Source organism: Miniopterus natalensis, chromosome 14, assembly GCF_054644295.1.
Source record: "Miniopterus natalensis isolate mMinNat1 chromosome 14, mMinNat1.hap1, whole genome shotgun sequence".
NCBI classification, from domain to species: domain Eukaryota; kingdom Metazoa; phylum Chordata; class Mammalia; order Chiroptera; family Miniopteridae; genus Miniopterus; species Miniopterus natalensis.
In genome coordinates this window covers 30177817-30201226 of record NC_142094.1, presented here as the reverse complement: position 1 = coordinate 30201226, position 23410 = coordinate 30177817, and the positions used below count along the sequence as shown (strand labels likewise).

The following is a 23410-nucleotide window of genomic DNA, read 5'->3' as shown; positions in this document are numbered from 1 at the left end:
ATATAAGATCCTGAACAAAGAGGAGAATATTCTCTGATCATAGAGACAATTTGAATAGGTCAAGCCTGTTTTGTATAAATTACCTTTTTTTAGTAAAAAAAACAAACTAAAATTTAAGTTTTAAAGAACTTTAGCACAAGGTGAGTAGCTATCAGTTACATTTGCCCTTTTGTTTATTTGTAATTTCTGAGGATTCTATGGACAAATAATCTTTGTAATGATTTATATCCTTATCTGAGATCAAATTCAGTAATTGTTTTGTGATACTAATAAGCATTTGAGAGATTAAAGACTTGCTTTCCTATCATTAATATTTTACTTGCAATCTGTCTAGTGCTGTCTCTGCTCACAGTATCAGTCTCATCACTTACGGATCTCTGCAGCTCAAGATAGGTCACAGCTATTCAGGATGATCTTCTTAAAAATGTCAGTTCAGTCTTTATAGACAGAAGTTCTGCGTACAGGCATACTGGGTTATGCTGAATATAATAGTTTTAGCAGCAATATCATTTATTGAACAAATACTGTGTATTGTGGAATGGAAAGTTGGTGGATTCTCTCAGGAGCTTTAAATACTGGTGTCTGATTCCTGCCTCTCGTTGGTCAAAGGGGCAGCCTGGGTGTTGGAATTTTTTAGCAAGCTCTTTAGTGTTTCCTTATTAATAAGTGTTTTGCACCTCCAAAAATGTTGCAGAGAATTTTTCCATTCCTGTCGCCCAGATTCCCAATTGTTACCATTTTACTGAATTTCCTCCCCCTTCTATTAATCTCTGTGGTCTTTTTATGACATGATGCTCCATCACCCCTACATAAAAGTGATGGAAGACGTGGAAAGATGGTCTGTTAGTAATCAGGAAATAAATACAAAACCACTGTACGGTTCACATACCACATTCAAATTTTACCGAGTGTCCCAACCATGTCTTTCTTTCCCTTTCTGGTCCAGGATGGTATCCAGGAACCCATAATGAATTTAGTTGTCATGTCCACTAGTCGTCTTCAGTATGAACACATTGTTTGGTTTTTCCCCTATTTCTCATGTCCTTGCAGGCCTTTCCTTCTACAGGGCATCCCTCCACTGGGACTACCCAGTGTTTTCTCATGACTGGACCCAGGCCATGCCTTCCTGGCAGGAGTGACATCATGCTCTTCAGAGCCTGTCACATAAAGAAACATATGACGTCAACCCATTCCCCCACTGGTGACGTTAACTGTGATCACCTGGCCAGGTTGGTGAATGCAGATGTTCTCCGCTATGAAGTCACCATTATCCTCTTTGTATTTAATTGTGTTTTGGTAGGAGATGTTTCCATATTATGCTAATATCCTAATTAATCAAATCTCCACATACAAGCCCCAACATTCATTAATGGCTCCTTCCTTTTCAGACTTCCATTGTGACGATTGCCAGATGGTGATTATTTTTATTGCTCCATCTACATTTAGGAGTTAACATTGTATTAAAAAGAGCTTTCTCTTCTGTTTATCAGTTTATCATTTATTTACTTACATATCAGTATGGTTTTATGGATTCTCATTTTAACCAATGGACTGTAATCTGATAATCTCATTATTTATTTTGATTCTCAAACTAGTCCAAATTTGTCCGAGATTTGTGCCCTTTTAAGTTGAATTTTATGTTCTTTTGACACGTTCCCATCATTCCTTGAGCATTTTCCTACTTTCTGGCAAAACAAGATGTTCCAGGCTTATCTTGTACTTTCCCTGCCCCGGCCCTGACCCTCGTCCTTTCGAGGGGAAGGTGGTAGCTGGAACCGTGTTCTGGGTCTTGGGTGGCGTTGCTTCTAGGCCCTCTCAGCAGGCAGAGTGGCAGCTGTGGCTGTGTGTACATACATGCTGTGTGTACATCTGTGACTGCTGTTTCTGCATCTGCCTGAGTCTGCAAACATTAGAAAAATGAGTTTATTCTGATCGTTTAAATTCCAACCCAACACCTCAATATTTTTCTAGCCTCCCCTCTTCTTAGAAATGGAGAAAACTGGGTTTCCTTATCCTCAGGTTATTAATTTTATGCCCAACTAATCAATTCATTAATTTTGCTTAGTGTAACCAGTATTCCAGCTCTTCAGGAATGGAATCCTCTGTCCTCTGACATCTCCTCTCTACCCCTTTCCTCGGCTGCCAGGCACACTGCCCCTGTCGTGCCCCCCCCACCCCCTGTCCTCGGGTTGTTACGTCTTCATGCCAGGAGGGAGGTGAAGGGAAGGGACAGAGAGAAGGTCCCCCCAGGTGATTTAATGTGCTGCCAAGGTTGAAAAACTGCTGTATTTAACCTGTTACATACATTTTCTCATTAAATACTTCAAGCCGAATACTCTCTCCTCAGGAAGTAACTGAGACTTAAGAAAAATGTCTTTGTTACCAGCTTCTCTTCTTATATTTTGTCCGATTCTCCCATAGGTGGAATAGATGTAAGTTCTTAATAATTTTGAAACCATAGTCAGGTATCGATAGCTGAACTTTATTCTAATGTTTTTAATTTCCTTGGCGGTAATTACCATGGTTTACGAAATGGCAGGATCTGGTATGTTGGTAGCAGTCTGGTACTGTCAGGTATTTTAAGGGGGAGATTATTTTCTTCAAATTGCTGACTTTCAAAGGGCTCCACTGAGCTTTCATTTTTCTTTTGGCCCCTGAAGTCTCTCATGCCTCTCTCTGCTTCTGCACTAAATTCGGAAGCATTGCCATCAAGACAGTCTCTTGTCCTTTCTCCCTAGAGTTTATAATGACATTTTAAAGAGGGCAGGCGTCTCCTAGCCTGACTCCACCCCCTTTAGGAAATCTGGAGGGAGATGCGGTCGGGAGCCTCTGGCCTAGATGGTCATAAAATCAGAGCCCCAAACCTGATTATAGTCAGAAGATCCTAGCAGTGATCTAAAGCTAAATTCCATTGCGGTGTGATTCATGATGATCTAAGAATTCTCATCTGTTTCTCATTTTCCGAAGATTGTTAAGTTGGTTGCTATTATCAACAATGTTTAGGTTTAAACAATTAAAATCAAGGTGTAGAGTTACCTAGTATGCAGTGTTCAGGTTTTGCTCATTTGTTGGCACAAGTTCATTCTGTGAAGGTTCTATGGCACACGTTTACCTTAGATAATCTCTTACATAGTGGAAAATATCTGAAATCAGCTGGAGGGTAACGGGGTACCTTGAGTGAAATTTCACTTACTTAAAAAATTGGATTAAGTATTATTGAATTTATACTGATTTCAAATCTGATATAATTTGGATTTTAAAATATGAGGCTTTGCAGTATTACTCATATGACTAAAGATTAAATTTCGTAACTTTAAGATTTGATGTAGTTTTAAAAGATGAAATCAAGAAAGCCAAAGCGAAGAAATTAGTGTGTAGTTTGAGAAAAAATTGCAGAAACAGAGAACTGTACTTTTCTTAATCCTTACCGGAGGATATGTTTAGAGTGGGAGGGGGGAGGGGGGAGAGAGAGAGAAAGAAAGGGAGAGAGGGAGAGAGAGAAACATCACTGCGATAGAGAAACATCAATCGGTTGCCTTCCCTACACGCCCCGACTGGGGATCGAATCCGAAACCTTTTTGTGTACTAGATGTCACTTCAGTGAACTAAGCCACCTGGCCAGGGCAAGAATATACTTTTTGAGAACTTTAATATTTTGCGATTTTACAAAACTATGATCTTTCATCTCTTATATTGTAAATTTCTGTTCATTGTGTTTTCTCTGTAATGAGGTCCTATGGCCATGCAGCTCCATCGTCTGTGTGTGCACGTGTACTGAGCGACACCTGTCATGTAGTGTACCTGGAGAAAACCTCAGTGACTGTGGAGTTAGTAGTTTCTCCAGGACAAAATATCATTGACCCAGTTTGTGGATATATTCTCCTAGCATGGTATAAACATCCCAGTGGCTTACAAAAAATATTAGGATAGTGTTAAAGCACAAAATTTATAATTTTTTCTCAAATTATCTGCATGAATTATACTATATAAAAGAGCTTCAACAAAAGAATATTTCATTTTATATTTATATATGTATATATTTGGATTTTGGAAAGTTAATTTTTTATAGGGATATTCCATTTTAAAGGCTGGAACAAAATAAATCTTCTAGAAAGATTTTCATAGTTTTCCAGTAGTGATAAAGAAGGATGTTAAATAGGAGACTTTTAACTAAAAATGGGAAGAATTGTGTTGTTCCTTAGTGTTCTCACATTAGAAATATGAAACCAGAAGTCAGCTAGGTCTCCATAGCAATCATTTCTATTTATAAGATGAATAACACATTTCATTTGGGATGTTGGGAAAGTTCTTGAAACATAAAAAAAAGACTTCATCAAAAATATCAGGTGTTTTGACTAGCAATTCCGTCATTGATTATTTTGCATTACAATGAGGTGTGACATAATCTCTGATTACTTTTACAGCTTTCTAACTTGAGTCTTGTCTGTGGAAACATAGGAAAGAACTATTTTGTTGATTGCACTACAGCTTCAGGTGGTTCACCCTCATAAATATATAATAAACTATCACTAGAAAATAAAGGATATTTGGTAACAATCTGGTGAGAAGATGGAAAAAGTATTGAGGCCTGATAATGTTTAGTCAACATGTGGAAAACTTGTACTAAATGAGTTTTTATGCATTTATTCTCAGTTACTTTTCTGAAAATTCAAACTGTTCAACACATTCTTTTTGTACAGTATCTAGAGTAGTGCCTGCTACATTGTAGGCATAACTAAGCACTGGTTGAATAAGTAAGTCAAAGATAATTTTATATGTAGCTGGTTTTGAAAATTCAATTTATATTTTATTTAAAAGAACAGTTTTCTTTCCCCTAACTTGTAGTGCCTGACAACCACCGATACATTTCTTGCCCTACAGTTTTGCCTTTTGCAGACTGTCATTTAAGAATCGTGCAGTATTTAGTCTTTTGTGTCTTCTTTTACTTAAGTCTTTTGAGATTCATCTAGGTTGTTGATACATCAGTAGTTTATTGCTTTGGTTTTGAGTAGAAATCTGCTGTATAGATGGATGTACTACTCTTTGTGTTCTACATTCACCCATTGAAGGGCATTTGAGTTGCTTACACTTTGTGGCTACTGTATATGAAGGTGCTGTAAGATCCATGTGTCTTTGAGTGGGCACATATTTTTATTTCTCTTGGATAAGTGCCTTGGAGTGGAATTGCTGGCTCAGAGGGTAAGTGCATGTTTCACTTGATCAGAAATTGCCAAGTTGTTTTTTAAAGTGTGTCTACAGATTTGAGTTCCCACCAGCAAAGTGTGAGAGTTATACTCGTTTCATGTTCTTTTCAGCATTTGATATTGTCCACCTTTTTCATGTTCACCTTTCTAGTGGATTCCTAGTAGTTTCTTCTTTTGGATTTATTTACAGTTTTCTGATGACCAGTGCTGTTGAACAGTTGTTCATGTGTCTTTGGCCATTCATGTAGCTTCCTTGGTTAAGTCTGTGTGAGATTTTGCTAATTTTTTATCGAGTAGTCTGTTGAATAGTAAGAGTTCTGGATATAGGTTCCTTTATGGGATGTATGTTGTGTAAATATTTTTTCCAAATCTGTGGCTTTGTTCTGCATTTCTTGTATTTTCAGTGGACTCTTTTTATGTCTTTTTCATCTCGCTGTTAAATCTCTCTTAAATACCTGAAGAATTATTGAGTATACACTTGTTTTTCTCTTGAGTTTTCCACTGCAAGGAATTTTAAATAAGGTGGTAAAAATATCTTGGCCATTTTTCCTATTTAACCTGTCATGTCTATTTAGTGTTTAAACTCTTTTGACAAATATATTAGAAGTGATGGCTTATTCTGACATTTCAATAATAAACTAGATAAGAGAGGTTCACAATTAGGCCAGATGGAAAAATCTCAACTCATGGCAGCTTGACAGTTTTGGGGAAGGCCCAGATTGTTACCTGCCAGGCTAGAATTCTGTTTTCTAACTAATGACTATGAGGTTTGTGTTTCTGTGGATTATAAACAGGGTGCAAAAGAAACGACTGGCTTATTTTCCTAGGCCTTCCATTCCTTTAAAACTAACTCCTAATGAATGACGTTTAAATTTAGTCTAGATACACAATTTCTCATTAGCTATTAATGATGCTTCTGTACCAAACTTGTTATTATAAGAGTACAATAATGGTTTTTTTGTGTGAAGACCTAATGCAATCGAGGGAATTCTGTGAAGTCAGTTTTCATTTGTTCACTGTAATCATGAAAAAATGATAGCATAAAGTGGAATTCACTAATACTCTAATTGTAGGAAGTACTTTTAACTTCTCTATTCAAGATTTTTTTCCCTTTTAAAATCAGATGTGTTACAGGTATCAAAACACACTTTTAAGTACTGTTTTGTGGGGATGGGCACGGCGGCTCCATTTCCTACATTCTTGTGGAATGGGTAAAAAACACTGAAATTGGGTAAGGCAAGGAAGGCAGGGTAGGGGTGGAGGGGAAGAAACAAGTAACCATCCATTATCAGTCCTTAAAATATCAAATTCACCTTTTAATGTAATTAACATGTTTAGTTGAGCCTTTTTATTTTGCATTGGAGGGAATGTAGTGTTAGGTAACTTACATTTGTAAGAACATATAACTAGGTAATGGGAAAGCCAGAACTGAAGGATTCTCCTGACTCATAGCTACGTGATGCTAAGCAAGTTCTTTGATCTTGCTAAACTTTCTTTTCAAGTGTCTAAGGGGGATCATGCCTGCTTTATAAGGTGGTATAGATGAGGGGGTGTTCATGCATGTGTGTTTATGAAGTGCTGATGTATAACGTATTTGATAATTATTTTTGCCCCCCCCCGTCTTATCATAGCTTACTGTAAAGTACTTTTTTGAGGACATAATGAATAAAAAATTGGCAATAAACACAGAACTAAGTGTTTCATCATCTTCCACTTTTTAAACAAAATGCACAGGGTGCAGACTGGAAGTAAAACTTCTTTGGGGAGGTCCCCTGATCATGTGAGCTTGCAAAAAAATGGAGGTTTTACATCATCTTCAGATGCTCTGATGTCAGTTAAGGTATTGTGGCCTCAGGTCAGGTTCACCAGTTTATGCAGAACGCCGTTTCGAAGGCTTTTTCTTGCCCTTTCTTGTGTGAATTCCTCCTGGGTGAGCTTTCGGTCCTCATTGAATGACCTTATAAAAGAAAGGGAAACTAGCAATAAAAGTTTAAAACTTACACTTTCCACTCAGTTTGTTTCCAGATGAATTCACAGCATTCTGAATCTCACCTTTAGGTCTGACCCTGGTTGAAAAAAAATCTCAAAATTTTGCTTTGGCACCGCAGCCAGTAAGTATCCCAGTGGTCACATTTGAGCTTTCCGCTACTCCACTTGCTCTTTTACCAAACACATGGTCCAAGGATTGCGTCAGTTTAAATGGATGGAGTGTGTAATGCGACATTCTCCTATTCGGGAAAACTCAGCTTCATTGATGACACTGAGTTTTGGGGTTTGTTTACCACATTAATCGAAACCACTTTGCTTCCGGCTGATGACAGTATGCCAACCAGCACCCAGCATCTTGTAAAACAAGATTTCTCTTTCCTCTGTAGCACTGGTGAGCATACCTAGTTCAACATTTTTTCTTTCTTTTTTTTTTTTTTAAATATCTTTATTGATTTCAGAGAGAGGAAAGGAGAGAGAAAGAGAGAGAGAGGAAAGGAGAGAGAGAGAGAGAGAGAGAGAGAGAGAGAAAGATCAATGGGAGAGTCATTGATCGGCTGCAGCCCGCAACCGGGGCATGTGCCCTGACCGGGAATCGAACCCCAATCGCCCGGATCCTAGGTCGACGCTCAACCGCTGAGCCATGCCCGGCTGGGCAACATTTTTCTTGATCAGACTAAAGAATTTAGAAACTGAAGACTTGGGACGAGCCTTGGGCTCACTTAGCTGTTTTGTTTTTTTTTCTTTAACAGTGGGGCTCTAAGAAGAGAGAGTGTCCAGATGTTCGCTTGAGGGATTAATAAACCTTTCTCTTGGAGTTTAGAAGGATTGTTAAAAGTTTTGTTTAGTCAAGGCCAAGCTTATAGCATGCACCGTAAGGAAAGCTACTTGTCTTAGAATATTCACCATATTATATGTTAAAACTTCATCTGCTAAAAATGAGCAATAAAATATCATTTCCCGAGCAGTGTATATGAATATATAATTAAAATACTTGTGCTACTAAATGAAAACTCTTTTTTAATATAGTGTCTACAGTAGTGCTTGCCACATAATAAACTCTCCATAAGTATTGGTTGAATAAATGAATGAGAGTTGATATTGAGAATTTTAATTTGTAGTTGGTTTTGAACGTATAGTTTATACGTTTCAATGAAAAGGACAGTTTGAGCTAGGGCTCGAGGTGTGGCCTGCGGCCTGTTCAGCATTCATGACTAAGTCTCCGGAGAAGAGCCAAGGAGAGAAGATGGAAAGAGGTTGGCTCCACAGGGAAGAATTCCTTCTCTGCCTCGTTCCCCACCTGCTGTTTCAAGGGAGCGGAGACATTTTCATTGTCACTCAGGCTTTGAGCAGCACGGGGTAGGTCCTGCTGTCGAGCAGTGATTGACAGAACGCCTTCCGTTTCGTCATCAACCACAGCATCCCCCCCATGTCAACATCATCTTCACCCTCTGCCGTCCTAGAAGTGGAAGCACAGCTTCAACCGATGACATTGTTCCTGTGGCTGAACAAGATCCGGTGCAGTCCGTTCGTTGGGTGGAGCCTGGAGGAGCATGGGGGCGTCAAGAAGCTCAGCACGGCAGCTGAGACCCTGTGGCTTCCAGGTGTCTTCAAGGAGCTCACAGATGGGGAGCGGGCGCCTGCAGGTCTCACGGCTTATGTCAGAAGTGATGGTCACATCAGATATGATGATCCAGTGAGGGTGGTCAGCACCTGCAACCGGTACATCTTCTCTTTCCCCTTTGATGAGCAGGACTGAGTGCTCACCCTCAGTTTATTCATCTAAACTGGCGGCCATCAGGTCCAGGCCCAGCCTCTACGTGACGACCTGGTGCCCAGTGGCTTCACCTTCTACCTGTTGGCAGAAAGTGAGCATCAGACCCAGTTCGAGATGACACTTCTGCTAGGCTGCACCATATTTCTGCTCGTGATGAATGACTGATTCCCAGCCACTCCCCCCGCATCCCTCACCCCTCATCCCTCACATGAGTGTCTGTTTTGCCTTGTGTCTGTCTTGGATGGGTGTCAGCCTGCTGGAGACCATTGTCATCACTTCCCTGTTCTACCTGGCCGTCATCCAGCTTCCACCCATGTCTCAGTGGCGTCATTCCCTGCTTCTGCACTGCACTAGCCTAAGGAAATGCTGCCCTGCTGCACCCCAGAAGGGAAATAAGGGCCTGGGTCTGACCCTCCACCTGCCTGGCCTGCAGGAGCCAGTGGAGTTGGTGGGGAAGATGCCTGGTACCAGAGAGGCAGAGTAAAATGGATGCACTGTATTGACAAGGGCCAGCAGGAACACGAAACTCAGAAACAGCACTTGGTGGACCTGTGGGTGCAGTTCAGCCATACGATGGACACCCTGCCCTTCTACCTCTACCTGCTCCTCATGGCTTCCACCATTATCAAGGTCATTGTCCCCTGGAATACCTCAGCAGATACCCACCCGCAAACTCCAGTCTGGAGCTTCTCTCTCCTCTGGAAACCAGTCAGGCTCTCATGCCCATTCAAATCCCAGCCTCCCAGTCTTGGCAGTCACCTTGTTTTTAACCCTCTGTGCAGACCTGACTAGATTCCTAAGCCTTCCAGAAGTTCCGTCCTTGCTCCTACAATGCCATCAGCTCCCCTCAGTCCTGGGAGCTCCGCCTTACTCCTCAGGGTTCAGGTTCCTGAAAGACTTCCCAGTTGAATCACCCTCGCATCACTAGTTTCTTATAACCTCAGTGTTTCCGCTCAGATGGAAATCCACTTCAGTGGCTCATAGACTTAAAAAATATAACTTATCTAAAGCTTAACTCTTATTTTCTCAATCTTATTAGTTCCCCTTCTTTCTTCCAGTGCCACTGATGGCACCAGCCATCCAGTTATTCAGACCAGAAACTTGGCTGATAACTGGTTAGCTCCTTTTCCTTCACCCTTCCTTAATCAAATTAACCAGTTTTCAGTTCTGTTCTCAGTATATCTTGATTGGGTTCACTTTTCTTCATCTCTACCATCCTAACCCTTCTCCATACTCCCATCGTCTCTAGCCTGACAATTTTAACATCCTCCCAACTTGTCTCTCTATTCCCAGTCCTGCTCCCTTCAATGTAATCTTTAAAACACAACTAAAGTCATGTTCCTTTCATCATTAATGCTTAAAATCCTTCACTGCCTTCCTCGTACTCTTAGAATGAGATCCAAGTCCTTCAGGAGAAGGCTTTGTATGTTCTGGTCCTTCCTAACCCTCCATCTCACCGGTTGCCACTTTCTCCTGCCATTCTGGCTTTTTCTCAGGTCCTTTATCACCGAGTTCCCTCATGCTTCAGGGCTTTCACGCTCTGTTATTCTGTCCGCCTGCAATGTTCTTGGTATCCTTCAGGCCTTGGCTTAAGTGACCCTTCTTCAGAGAGAACATCCAACCCAATATAAAGTACAACCTGTCTCTGTTCTGACTCAGAACATCCTATTTTCTTTTAAATACTCAGAAACCTAAGCATATACGTTCTTTTTTACAGGCAAAAGGAAAGAAACCATTATTTGTACAGTTGATCCTGGAAAATATATGGAGTTTGTATGATGCTGTCTTTTAAATGCCGTCTTTTAAAGGTTAACCCGTCCCCCACTTTAAAAAAACAGTCTCTACCTCCTGCTTTTTCTTCATTTCCTCCAGTAGGCTTGTTTTATTTTTAACTTGTTCATTTCCCCCAGTATATTGTAGATGTGATCAGGGACTGTTTACATAGCTAATGTTTAACTCAGTGACTGGCACATATTTGGCATGCAGTAATTGTAAATGAATGAATGCTGACCCCTCTCCCTGGGGTGGTTTGTGTGACCCCCTCTGATGTAACTACGCTTCATATTGGGGCTCACCTTTTCAAGCTAATCATCCCTAATTAACAGACTACAAGGCTTTCTCTCTGTTAGATGATATCATTGCAACTTGTAAGTTTCTCTCATGAAACTTCTTAAGCTTTATAATTACTCGTTAGTAAGGGTTCTTTGGTTGATTGTTTCCCTGATGATATTGTCAGTCTGGTGTGAGCAGGGGCCATGGCTGGTTTTGTCTGTCATTGCTTCCCACTGGTTGAGCACAGTGTCTGCCACTCATCTTGTTTTGTAAATGAATGTATAGTGGTAAAAATACGCCCCACTGACTGGTCACATTTCATAAGACAGGATAATTACCTGCCACTTTATCAGATGTGAGGAGATGTTAGGAACTGAGGATGTGTTAAGAGAATCTTATTTCTTTTGAAACCAGACTTTGGAAACTTTAGTGGTTTTTAGTTGGATTCTCCTTTAGATATTAAGAACCAAAAAATTCACAGGGGAAAAAGTGTTTTGAAACTTTTACTCTAAGAATCACATGAAGACATCTGAAATACTGCCAAACCCAATTCTGCACTGCTGCGGATTAGTGAAATCCTGTACATCTGCACGCTTGTCTTTCCAAGTCTCCTTGTGACATCATTACTGCACTTAAGCCTCCAGAGCAGCTTCTTTGGAAATTTTCATAATCAATTAAATTCATTTTTGCAGTGTATAAATTCTTTGAATATTATTCATAACTTTTTATGGGCTACACATTTTTTCCTATATCAGAGAGATTTAAAATTACTTTTGCAGAAAAGTACATTTCGTGTACAGTACATGTCTTCTGCCATGCTGTACCAAATACAACAGGGTAACACTTTATTTTTCTGGCATCCTCCTGGAAGGAATGATTTTTAGCATTCATTCAGGAAAGTTTAGTAGTTTCTAAATTCCTACCATGTGCAAGGGGATTTACATATAACCTTGTATTAGGCTTAATTAGCCTCATTTCCCAGCAACTTTTAGCGTTGGGCCTTCCCACTGAGTACCCCAGATTCAAAGCCAGGTGCTGGGCTATATAGCTCCCTGTTTCTTCTTCCTGATAAAATCAAAGCTCATCTAGTTATCAGATACCCTGGCACAGGATTTTCTGGTTCTGGTAGAAGCGCCACGTACTCAACTCTTTTGAGCATTACCATATTCCTGTTGTTTTTCTTTTAACTAATATCAGGTAAACAGAAAATAACTGAATAGTTGCTGGTTGTATTTGGCATGCAAGCATTTTTCGTTTAGGCCATGTTGTATTCATCTGAGTAGTGATTTTGAAATAAATTTATTTAGCTGCCAGCACTTTAAAATTAAGGAGATTTTACATGCCAGTCTGATTTGGTAGCTTTTCTTGAAAAATCTGAAAGGCTGGCTGCTTTGGGCCAGCTTCCACACATGCTGGTTGGAGCTAATGATAGCAACCTCGAGCAGGACAGGCGCCCTCCTGTTGGCTGTACCCGCTACCACTCCTGGTTATTTCCCTGATACCAAGGTCAACTGTCAGTTACCATTTATCCCTGTTGTTGTACTGTTGGGTTTCTCAGGTGGAGTAAAATAATTCTTGTTACCCTTGTCTATAGGCCAGGGGGGGTTATGGGGGGCAGTGAATTCCAAGAAAATGAGAGAAGGTGTATTTACTTGGGAAATGGGTAATTTTTGTACATCTCTTTTTTCTTTTGCGGAATGTGTATTTGAATTAAAAACATGCACTGTGCCTATTCATTCCTAATTGTTCCTTCCCTGGCTCCTATAAACATATGAGTCAGGGACTCTTGATTTAGATGCGCGAACCTATAAAAAGAAAGTGATTCTTCCTTTGGGTACCTCAAAGGACAGCAGCCTATTCTAGAAGCTTACAACTCTCTTGTAAATGAACTGCCCAGGCATTTTCTCTGATTTGTCAAGAGGGTGGTAGGTGTTTTTGGCTTTCCCAGTAATTAGGCTTTGCAGACATTGCCCTCAAGGATTGTATATTCTAGCAGGGGGATTGAACCAGTTTAAAAATAGTGATATAACATAACTAGCATAAGAGAGACAATGTGGCAGCTCCGAGGAGGGAAAGACTGCATCTGATCGAGGGGATCTTGAAGTCTCTTTTATGGTTGGTTTTGAACAATGCGGAGAAATTCAGTGGCAGGAGACAGTGGGGCAGTAGAACAATTTGAATAAAAAAAGATGGGGATTGGACATGGATAGGACAGCTGATAGTGACATTGATGAAAGTAGAGGAGACTGAGGAAAAATAAAACCGAAAAGGTAAAGTGTGGCCTGGTTAGGACTGTCTTAAACGTTACGCCAAGAAGTTTGTGCCTAACTTAAGAGATAGTGACTGAGCACTGGCAGGCTTTTGAGTGAGGGGAGGGAAACATCAGAGCTTATGACCTGCAAGGGAAAAGCTGGAAGGGCTGCCGTCAGTGGTGCAGCCCTCTGCAAAAGTGCTCATGGGTGGTAATTATCTCAGTGGAAGCTGATCTTGGATTCTGGACACAGTTTTGGAGAGAGAATCACTAGGTCTGTGCAACTGACAGGATATAGTAGTGTGGGGGTGAGGAGTGATGGGGGAGGAGGAGCTGTGGGAGAGGGGAGGAGACAAGGTTTTGAACACAGATGTTGGAGAGAAGTATGGAAGTCAGGAGGACCTCGTTTGGGAGGTGAACCCAATGGAATGCTTTCAGCTCAACTAGCAGGCCGGCTTCAACAGTGTGAACGTGTGTTGGCTCACAGTACTGAAGAGTGCAGAGGTGAATGTGAAGCAGGATAGTTGGTCACGAAGCTGCGTGGTGTCCTCCAGGCCCCAGATGTTCCCTGACTCAGCTCTGCTTTCTGCGTTGATGGCTTTACCCTCAAGCAGATTCTCCTCATGGTCATAGGAGGGAGCCTGAAGCATCAGGGCTCCACAATCACACCTTTCTTCACATCTAGTGGAAGAGAGAAAACCTTTTCAGAAGTTTTCTTCTAAAGGCCAGAAAGCTTCATTCTCAAAGGCTTCCATCAAACCCCTTCTCACTTGTCTTTAGCCCAAGTGGAATCTCATACCTGTTTTTATTAATTGTGGTAAAATACACGTAACATAAAATTTACCATCTTAACCATTTTTACATGTACAGTTCAAGTTATACTGATAGTTCAAGTTTATCTCTTTATAACTACCCATGGTACCAGATAGAGATCTGGTTAATTCTTCTGAGGAATTACAATAAAGGGATATTTGGAGAATGGAATAGTCTTACGAATCACAGATCCTTATGTTCCAGGAAACTGGCTCATCACTAACATTGTAGGTCATGACAAGCCACCCAGTCATACCCCCATGAAAACTCCCCTTGGTTTGACGCACAGGTCAAAAAGTAGGGTTCATGCTTTCTTTGGCTCACAAAATTTTTTTACATGATTGAAACAGGTGTCACCATTTAGAAATCGGGAGTTTAACATAAAAACCTGCTTCACCTTTTTATTTTTAAAATTTTTTTTTATTGATTTTAGAGAGAAGGGGAGAGAAAGAGATTGATTTTGTTGTTCTACTTATTTATACATTCATTGATGGAACCTGCAGTCTTGGCATATCAGGATGATGCTCTAACCAGCTGAGTACACGGCCAGCGCCCTGACTCATCCTTTAAAATGGAGAGCTGTTCGCCCCCTGGAGCCTATGCCAGCCATAGGCTGGAGCAGAAATGTCAAAGCTTGGACTTCGGCTTTCCACGGTTCACCCTTGGCCCAGCCAGCCACTCACCATTTCAGACATTTTGGTAAAGGGTGTCTTTTTAATAATGCAAACATACCTTGGGAAAATTAATGCTGTCATGATTTAGAATTTACTCTGTTAATGAATATTCACTCAGTTGATTTATTCTTATTGATAAGCAGACTTTCTCAAAAACACAATTTTTCTAATGAGTTACAGGAGACCCTGTAGATGGAGTGGCTATGACCTTGGATACTGCAAGTGCCATGTAATTGTTGTCTCTCCTGTCTCTTGTCTCCTTCATCACTGTGACTTTAATCATGCTTCTTGAGACCCTAAGTGCTAGAGTCTAATATTTGAAAATGAACAAGATACAGTTGTTGGCCACCAGGAGGCCAACTCATTGATGGGATTGGTTTAGAAAACAAAGTAAAACAAAGAAATAAGCACTGTAATATTGCCACAAAAAGAATGAGAATGGGGAGGCCAGGGCTTGGGGGTGGGCAGGGGATTGTGACAAGGGAGTTCGAGGAGTTTTCACAGCGGAGGGTGCATTCGAACTAGGTTTTGTTGGATAAGTAGGAGTTCTCTGAACTTTTAGCTAAGCCTGCCTGTAGTGTGGAACAGTTTGAAGCCCCTTATTAGTGATTCTCAGTGGTGCGTAAAAGGTGGCGCTAACCTTTCATGGCAGCATGGGGCCATAAAAATGACACTGCAAGCCGAAACTCTGCAAAGTGCTTTTAGTGATCAATGGGAAAATTTATCTGTCCTTAAAAATTTTTGTCAAAACATTGAAAATGTCTTTACTATCAGTCATAAATATATAGGGAAATGAAAAAATAATACAACTAATATTTAGTGCACTATATTTAAACGTTAGAAATATTGAGAATGTGTTTCATTTCTTTGTTAAAGACTTGTCAAGAACAGTTGGAACAGTGCTGGCTTTTTTGGTTGTATAAGCCACATTATGGAGGGAGCGTTTCCTCTTGCCTTGGTGAATTGTCATAATCATAAGTCTGGAACAGATTCCAACATTTCGTCCTTTGTACTTTCAAAGTTGTGAAATATCTCCCAGAGTCTCTTTAATGTGAAGTTGTTTTCTGCCAGCACCAGTCCCTCTGGGACACACAACCACTTTTGCTATTGATGTCGATAAGTTTGTCTTTGCTAAGATTCCTCAGGCTGCATATCCTGAGTCTCTCAAAGAGCAACAGTGTCAGCATTCCCATGGGCAGCTGTTGATTTTATACCCATTGACATTTGAGTCAGATTTCACTTCCAGCAGTATCATTTTTTTTTGTTTCTTTGCTGCACTTTTATCTCTGTTGGCCAGTTTCCACTTTTAATTATCTGTTTTTGAAATATGTCCTTGGTTTTATCACTGGGAGACAAGAAGTCAGAACTCCTTGCTTTGCTGTCTGTGCATGAATGATAACAGATGTGCAATGATTTTGCACCAACAGGCTTTGAAAGAAGCAACGTGATTGGTCACAGATCAAGGTGAGCATCTGTGATATAAGTAGTGATTTGTGTACTGAAGAGCTGGTAGTGGAACTTGTATTTGATGTAGGTACTCACAATTAATGTACTTTGGAATGTAAGCTTGTGTTGTTGAGGTATTGGCAGTGTTAACTAAGCTGCAATAACCAAAGTTCCTGCATAGCGGAACTGTGCAAAGCCAGGATGTCTTGAGTAGTTTGTCTTGCCCTTTGTTGGAAATTCAGTATCTGTGGCCCTGGCCACTGAGTGCCAGCATGGCCCCTTTTGTGTCACTGTGACAACCAAGATGCTTCCGAGGCTCTCCATGTGTGCATGGGGATGGGGATACTTCCCTGGATTGAACCATTGGGGCCAACTCTGAGTCACTTCGTCATTAATCAGAGAGTGTTTAGGGGCAAGCACTGTGTTGCTCGCTTCAGTGTCCATGGCCGAGTTTCTGGCCAGTCAGGCTTTCACAGTGACCTCCCCATAAGTTTTCGGTGCCTTCTGCTTACTTCATAAGCCAGAGAGGCAGAGATGACCCTCTCCAGGGAGTCATGTGGCTTAGATTCTAGCTGGACTTTGACACACATCTATGTGCTTGCTTTACCTCTTTGAGTCCTAATTTCCTCATCTGTAAAACAGGTGTCATACCTCTGAATTACAAGATTATCATGAGGAGCACACGGGACACATATGTGAAAACTGTGTAAGGTGACGAATAGTCCAGAGATGATGAATAGCTGAATCACTGAGATGCATTTCTTGGATTTAAAATGAAATACAACAGAGCTGTTTACCTTCTCAGCAAAATAAACATCCTCAGCTTTTAGACACTTAGATACACTCTCATGTGAGAAGTTCACTACTTTCCCATCTCCACTTTCCAGTATTTTCTGGTTGGCTCTTTTCTCATTTAGCTCCCTTCATGGTGAAATGCAGCATATTGACTCACAATCCATTAGCACAAGGAGAAATGTTAAACAGCCTCCTGCAGGGGAATATACCTTATTTCTCTACTGATACAGGGAAAATAGAGCACAAATGGGTTGATCTATTGGAGAAGCAGACAGCAGTTGGTGCCCAGCTGCGAGCCATTTTGAATGATGAATTTCCAATAGTTTAGAGCATAAATGTCAAGGTAGAGTGCTCAGCGTTCTCCTCTTGGTCCAAGAACAAATGCTTCAAGTAAAGTCAGCGTAAATAGACATGTCTTGGGTTGATCTGAGATGCTGATTACTTACCTGCGGATTTTTAACTTTACGTCTGGATTGAAGAATTTGGTGAAATAAGCACGTTAGTAGAATGTTGTTGGTTTGGCAAAGGTTTCCTTCATCTGTAAAATATTATCCTAAAATTGCTGCAGACTTGCAAGATGTGTAGTGTAGTGAACACTAGTAGGTAGGTTCTCTTTCGGCATGGTGTGCTAATCTGGAATTTGTTGGAGCTGGAAAAAATCTATTATTCGAGCATTTAAAACTATAAATGGAAATTATTTTCTATTATGGATGAAACTACATGTAGAATTTGATTAGATATTACTTGTTTTTTTCTTCTAATTTTGGCAGGTTATTTTAGGAAAGCAAAATTATTTAAATAATTCCATGTAAATCTGTGATGAAATTTTTCCCCCAATGGCTGATAGAGCTTTCTTCCAGTTAAAAAAATTCCAAATTTCAGGTTATATAAACATTGCCCACCATTCCCACCTCTTCATCACTCCCCACAGAAACTAAAACCAAAACAGGAGCATAGGATTCCTAGTTTATTAGGTACCTTTTTAATATGAAAAACAAACAAGCAGCGCACTATCACCCTTTAATCAGGGAACATTACTCTCTGTTTATGAAATGCAAACATGAGTTAGAAAGTTAAGATGACTATATCGCTTCCAGAGCTGTTAAATACCCATAGCATGCTGATATCATCAGATTTTTTCATAATGAAAGAGTAACCTTTAAAGATGACCTATAAAAATATATATTCTTTCTAATATCAACAATCTTAATTTTAATTGCTTCATATATTTCAAAATTGATTTTCCTAGGCCAGATACTTTTGTTACTATGAATGTTTGCTATTCATCAGATCTGAGATTAGCATAAGAATTAAGTTACATTTCAATTATTAATCCACTGTAAGAGTACAGTAAGTCTTTACAACAGAAATTTAAAAGTTATTTTTCAAATAGTTATATTTTTAGATGGACTTCTCCAAAATTTTCCTCTTTAGTTATGACATAAGATTGCTGACTATTATCAGAGAGCAGCTAAAGAAACCTAGAGAGTGGTAGGAATGAGAGAAGATTCTTTTGACAATGAGGATGTCCAGAAGTTGGAACTGACCTATTTCAAATGACATAAACATCCAGCATCAAGAATTAAAACAAGTCTTTAAAGTATTTAAACTATTGAATGTTTTTTGAGGTTTGATTTTGTGAATATGAAAACCAGGACAAGAATTAGATTTAAAAACAAAACAACCAACAGACTAGCTACGGCCGAATGTAGGATTATTTTTTCCAGAGGCTTTTTTATTTTTTTGTGGTTTTGTGGCTTTGCAGCTTCGCATACCTAGGCATTCCTTAGCTTCACTGACATTATGGTATTTATAGTTTTAGTCCTCGAAGAAGCACTAGTCATTTTAAGCATGCTTCCCACTTTCAGTTCATATTTCATACAACTGGGGTGCATCAACATCTTATTTTTGGAGCGGGGTTGGTCAGAGTTAGCCACTTAATTGAATTATCTCTTGAATGCAAACCGAACACTTTGGACAATATCCTGATTCGCTTGAGAATTAGGGCATATCATGGGTTCCTGGGCAGTGATTTCCTTGTGAGGTTTTGCAGGAATTACTAGAATTGTGAAAACTGTATGATAGCCCCTTGAAAGGTGTCAGTGTTTTCATCCATTATAGGATCCGTAGAATTAACTTGCTTCAGGGTCCCATTTCCATGATTTAAAAAAAAAGTCACTTTAATTCTCATGGCTTTCTGTTAAACCTGTCTGGGCTTTGTGAAGACAGTAGGAGGCTGCTGGCAGCTTCTATTACAGTTTGCCCAGCTTGTCTCCTTTCTCAAAGTGCTGAGCCTTTAGACGCACTAGGAGTGCATTACCCCCATAATCCAGCCTGCTCAGTGACTTTTGTATCACTCGTGTCCACATCCAAGCTCTCGTCCAGCTTACCATCGCCTCTTTGAAAAGGAAAGCAAACACTTAGGTTGGGGTTGTCTGGAAGCCCTGGGCATCTTTTTAAAAATATATGGAACTCACCTGTAAATTTTCTAGTTCTTTTCTCGCCAGTAGGAGAAATCCCAGGTTTATCTCTGGCCTTTGTTCCTTAGCTGCTTTATTAATGTACAGCATCCAGAATTATTTAAAACAAAAGTCTTTAAAGTATGAAGGTATGATTTAATGTTTATAGAAAATGATTCAGAAATAGTAGTTCTTTGAACTTGGGTTTTGTGAAGGTGGAATGGAGGCCATAATAAGATTAAAAACAAACTAGCAGGAACTTACTTTAGGATTTCTTTTTTTTGAGACATAAGATAGTCATTTTCTTCTCAAAGGTTGTGTGGCTTCTTTGATTTCAGCCACAGCTTTGTGACCTCACCTTTTCCAGTTCCCCCGTCTATCTTGGTTTACCTTCCTACTTGTTTTGATGACCATTTAGGACATCTTTTTAAGCATAGCTTTCTGGATACAGAGCCTCTGACTTGCTTAGTGCCTTGATTTCTGCCTCTGCACCCTCCCCCCCAAACTCCCCTCCTTCCTCCCACTTCTGCCAGGGGACGTGCCTCTGCCTCCGGTAATCCAGCTTCAGACTGGGGCTCCTGGGCCAGCCTGCACCCACATCGCAGTGGAGAACTGTGCCTCCCCCTCCTGCCCATGGGGCAGCTACGCACCCTACCGCTCCCATAACGGGCTGATCCTGATGGTATACTAGTAGTGTACAGGGTCTACTCCATAGGAACTGACTGGGAGTCGTTGTCGATGGCTTGCAAAGCTTCACTGATAACTTTCTGGGGAATTTTGACTCTGAAAGTGAAGTAAGCAGATCCTTTTCCATTTGTAGTTGCTTCGCTTGTTCTCAGGGCTTATTTGTAGCAAGTGACAGCGAAGCCTAGGTACCAGATGGCTTTGGTTTGTGTCATGTCTTCAAGTCTATATTCAGCATATCCATGTGCAGATGCATAGGGGGTGGAGAAGACAAGACACATTCCCCGTCCTGGATGGGTAAGGTGAGCCTTGAAGCACCTCAGCTGCACTGAATCGACACTCTCAGGCTCTGCCCAGCACCTGCCTGCACTCCTTCCAGATCTTTCTGCATGCCCCCCTCTTCTGCGGGGGACACTGTCTTCACCTTTTCCCCAGCTAGCCCACATTTTATTCTCCTCTAGGTCACAGCATCACTAGGCATTTCCTTGAGCTAAGTGTTCTTGACTACCCAGGCCTGGGCTGGGATCCCATCTACACATCCTCATATTGCCCTGCCCTACTCTGAAACTTGGGACACAGTTCAGAGTGGTGGGTTAACTTGTCTTAGCCCTTGTTAGACCATGAGCTCCTGGAGGGAAGCACCGTCTAGTTTGCTGTTGTAATCTAGTATCTAGAACAGTGCCTGCCCCAAAGTAACCAACATGTACTTAAAACAGGGTTAATATTATTGAGCACTCGCTATGTGCCACACTCTGTGCTTGGGTTTTCCACGTTTTCTAATAACCTCACAGCAACTCTATGAATAGGTACTACAGTTAATTGTACAGAGGAGGAGGAAGGTGAGGTTGAGCAAAGGTATTTGCCCAACCTGATAGCAAGGAAGCGGCCAAAGCTGGTACTTGACTCTGGAGCCACTTGCCCGTAACGGCTAGATTACACACAGCAATGAACAAATGCAGAGATGTCTGAGGAGGCTCCTTGTAGGGACCGACAAGGAGCCTCGTGAGTGACCTGTGTGGTCAGGGTTGGCCGGCCACAAATGGTGTTTGTTGGAATCACTTTTTTTCTAGTCATATAGGACAGCCAGCCACAGGTGCTGAATTCCAATAACTAGTCATTTGTTTTCTTTAAAAGGTATGACATTTACTCCAGCTTATAGGGTTTTGGAGATCATGTGGTATAGAAGATTGAACTCTGGTTTTAGAATTTTCCCCTAAGCTTGGGGTAACCTCTCTTTCACTCCGTGCTGATGAGGGTAGGTTGAATGTGAGTCTTTCTGAGCCCTCCCACTTCATGCACAGTAGACCCTGGACTGGTGTGAGGCTTACTGGAGTGTGTGGAGTAGGCATTTCGACTCGATGCCCATTACCTGCTTTATGATACAATCTCTGGCATAGTCTTTTATGTCATGGAGCATCTAGTGGTGGTTAATAAAAAGAGATCATATGTAGGATGATTGCTTGGAGGTTCTGCAAATGGTTAAGATTTCAGAAAGTTTTGTCTTCCAAACATGTGTTGACAGGGTTGCTTCTCTATCATAGTGTTGTAATTATGACACCTGGCATACATTACTGGATTAAATGGCCAAATTGTTTAATTCAGAAAAAGAAAAGTATATATGTTATTTTCTTACCACTTCCCTAAGAACAGTGATAGTAAGATGTCATTTTTTCATTTTCTCTCTTTAGGTGTCTTAGCCAACAGGGAAATTCTAATTTTAGTCATTTTGAAGATACATGTACGTATAGTAGCTGGAACTTACATAAATAGGTGATAAAATGTAACCAGTGAGAAGGCCCTCCTAACTGGGCCTTCCCACCCTCATTTGGGGACTAAGGAATTCATTCATAAATTTACTTATACTTGACTTTTCTGGACTTGAGTGATTTTGCAGATTATATTGCGGGGAACCCTTTACTAACCACCCCCCACCCTGACCTTTCAAGGTGTAGGGGCTGTGAGCTGCTCTAGTGAGCTGGCCCTGAGCCGCCTCCCAGGTTGTTGTCAGGCAGTTGCCTTTTTTGTTTTTCTGTATCCCTGACCTGACCGTAAGCTTGTGGACACCAGGGATTGTGTCTTATTTATAGCTCTGGGTCCCGGCCCTTGTGGCAGCTCAGTAGGCTTTTTATGAATGTTTGTAGGATGTTATAACCAGTTAGTATGCCTAACTCCTAAAGCAAATTTTCAAATTTGTATGTACACATTTAAAAAAAAGAGAGGACCTGTGTTCAGTATAGTATGGTGGTTAAAAGTATGGTCTTTGCAGAGCAGTCAGGGGAGTGTATCCTTACTCTGCTGCTTCCTGCTATGTGAGGAATAAAGAAATCTGTTTCATAGGTGTGTAACAAATAGTCATTTACCCAAATTATCCTGTGCATGTTGTGCGTAAGGTAGAGAGCTTACTTTTATTTTGCAGAGACAGACGATAAACAAGTAAACCCAGAAAATAGGAGAATTCAAGATTGTAGTAAGGGAAATAAATGCAGTGAAGTTGGAAGAATAATTCTGGTTGGGGTGGTGCAGGAGTGGAGGGGGATGGTGATGGACAGGTGGCCGCTGGGGACATGAGAGTGAATGCAAAGGCCCTGAGGGGTTGCCTGCTGGGCAAGTTCTCAGGGAGGCCAGGATGTCTGGAGCAGAGGAAGTTGAGGAGGATGATATTTATTTTATTTTTAGATATAGATTTAGAGTTAACTAACCATTTTTAATGGGGAAGACAAGTAAACACATTAACAAGGACAGTGTAAGATGGGAAGAGAAGAGGCAGGGGCGGGGTCCTGTAGGGCGGGGGTAACAAGCGTGCCTACCTTTAGAGCCCGACCAGCATTGTGACCTTGTGAAGACAGTGTGACCTCCCTTTGGTTTTCAGTTTTAAATAGAGACACCAGTGTAGAGAAACATTTCTCTAAGAAAAACGGCAGTGCAAACACCATGTTAAATGGCAAGTGCTGTGATACAAACCTGACGACGATGATGGCAGTGGTTCTTGACCTCAGTGTGAGAGACCCAGGGGGCCTGGAGGGCAGCTGAGCGCCTTCTGGGCCTGACTAGAATGGGCATCTGTTCCCCGGGGCTGGCCAAGCGCGGCCATGTGGGGGCGTGGGCTGCAGGTGCTAAATCTGCCAAGTTTTACAGAGAACCAGAAATCCGAGTTTGTATGGGAAATTCTCAGATTTTAAAAAATGTTGGCTCACGTTTAAGAACAAAACACTTTGGGATGGATAGACAAAATGCATCTGTGGGCTGCCAGTCTGAAACAGCTGCTAAAA

At 41.0% G+C, this 23410-nt stretch overlaps 1 protein-coding gene and 1 pseudogene across 3 annotated transcripts in view; both read left to right on the top strand.

Annotated features, from left to right (window-relative positions):
• Positions 1-23410, top strand: part of BICC1 (BicC family RNA binding protein 1) — a 228807-nt gene that overhangs the window by 102616 nt on the left and 102781 nt on the right. The gene's annotated exons all lie outside the window — the stretch shown is intronic.
• On the top strand, positions 8677-23171 carry LOC107543264 (5-hydroxytryptamine receptor 3C-like; annotated as a pseudogene).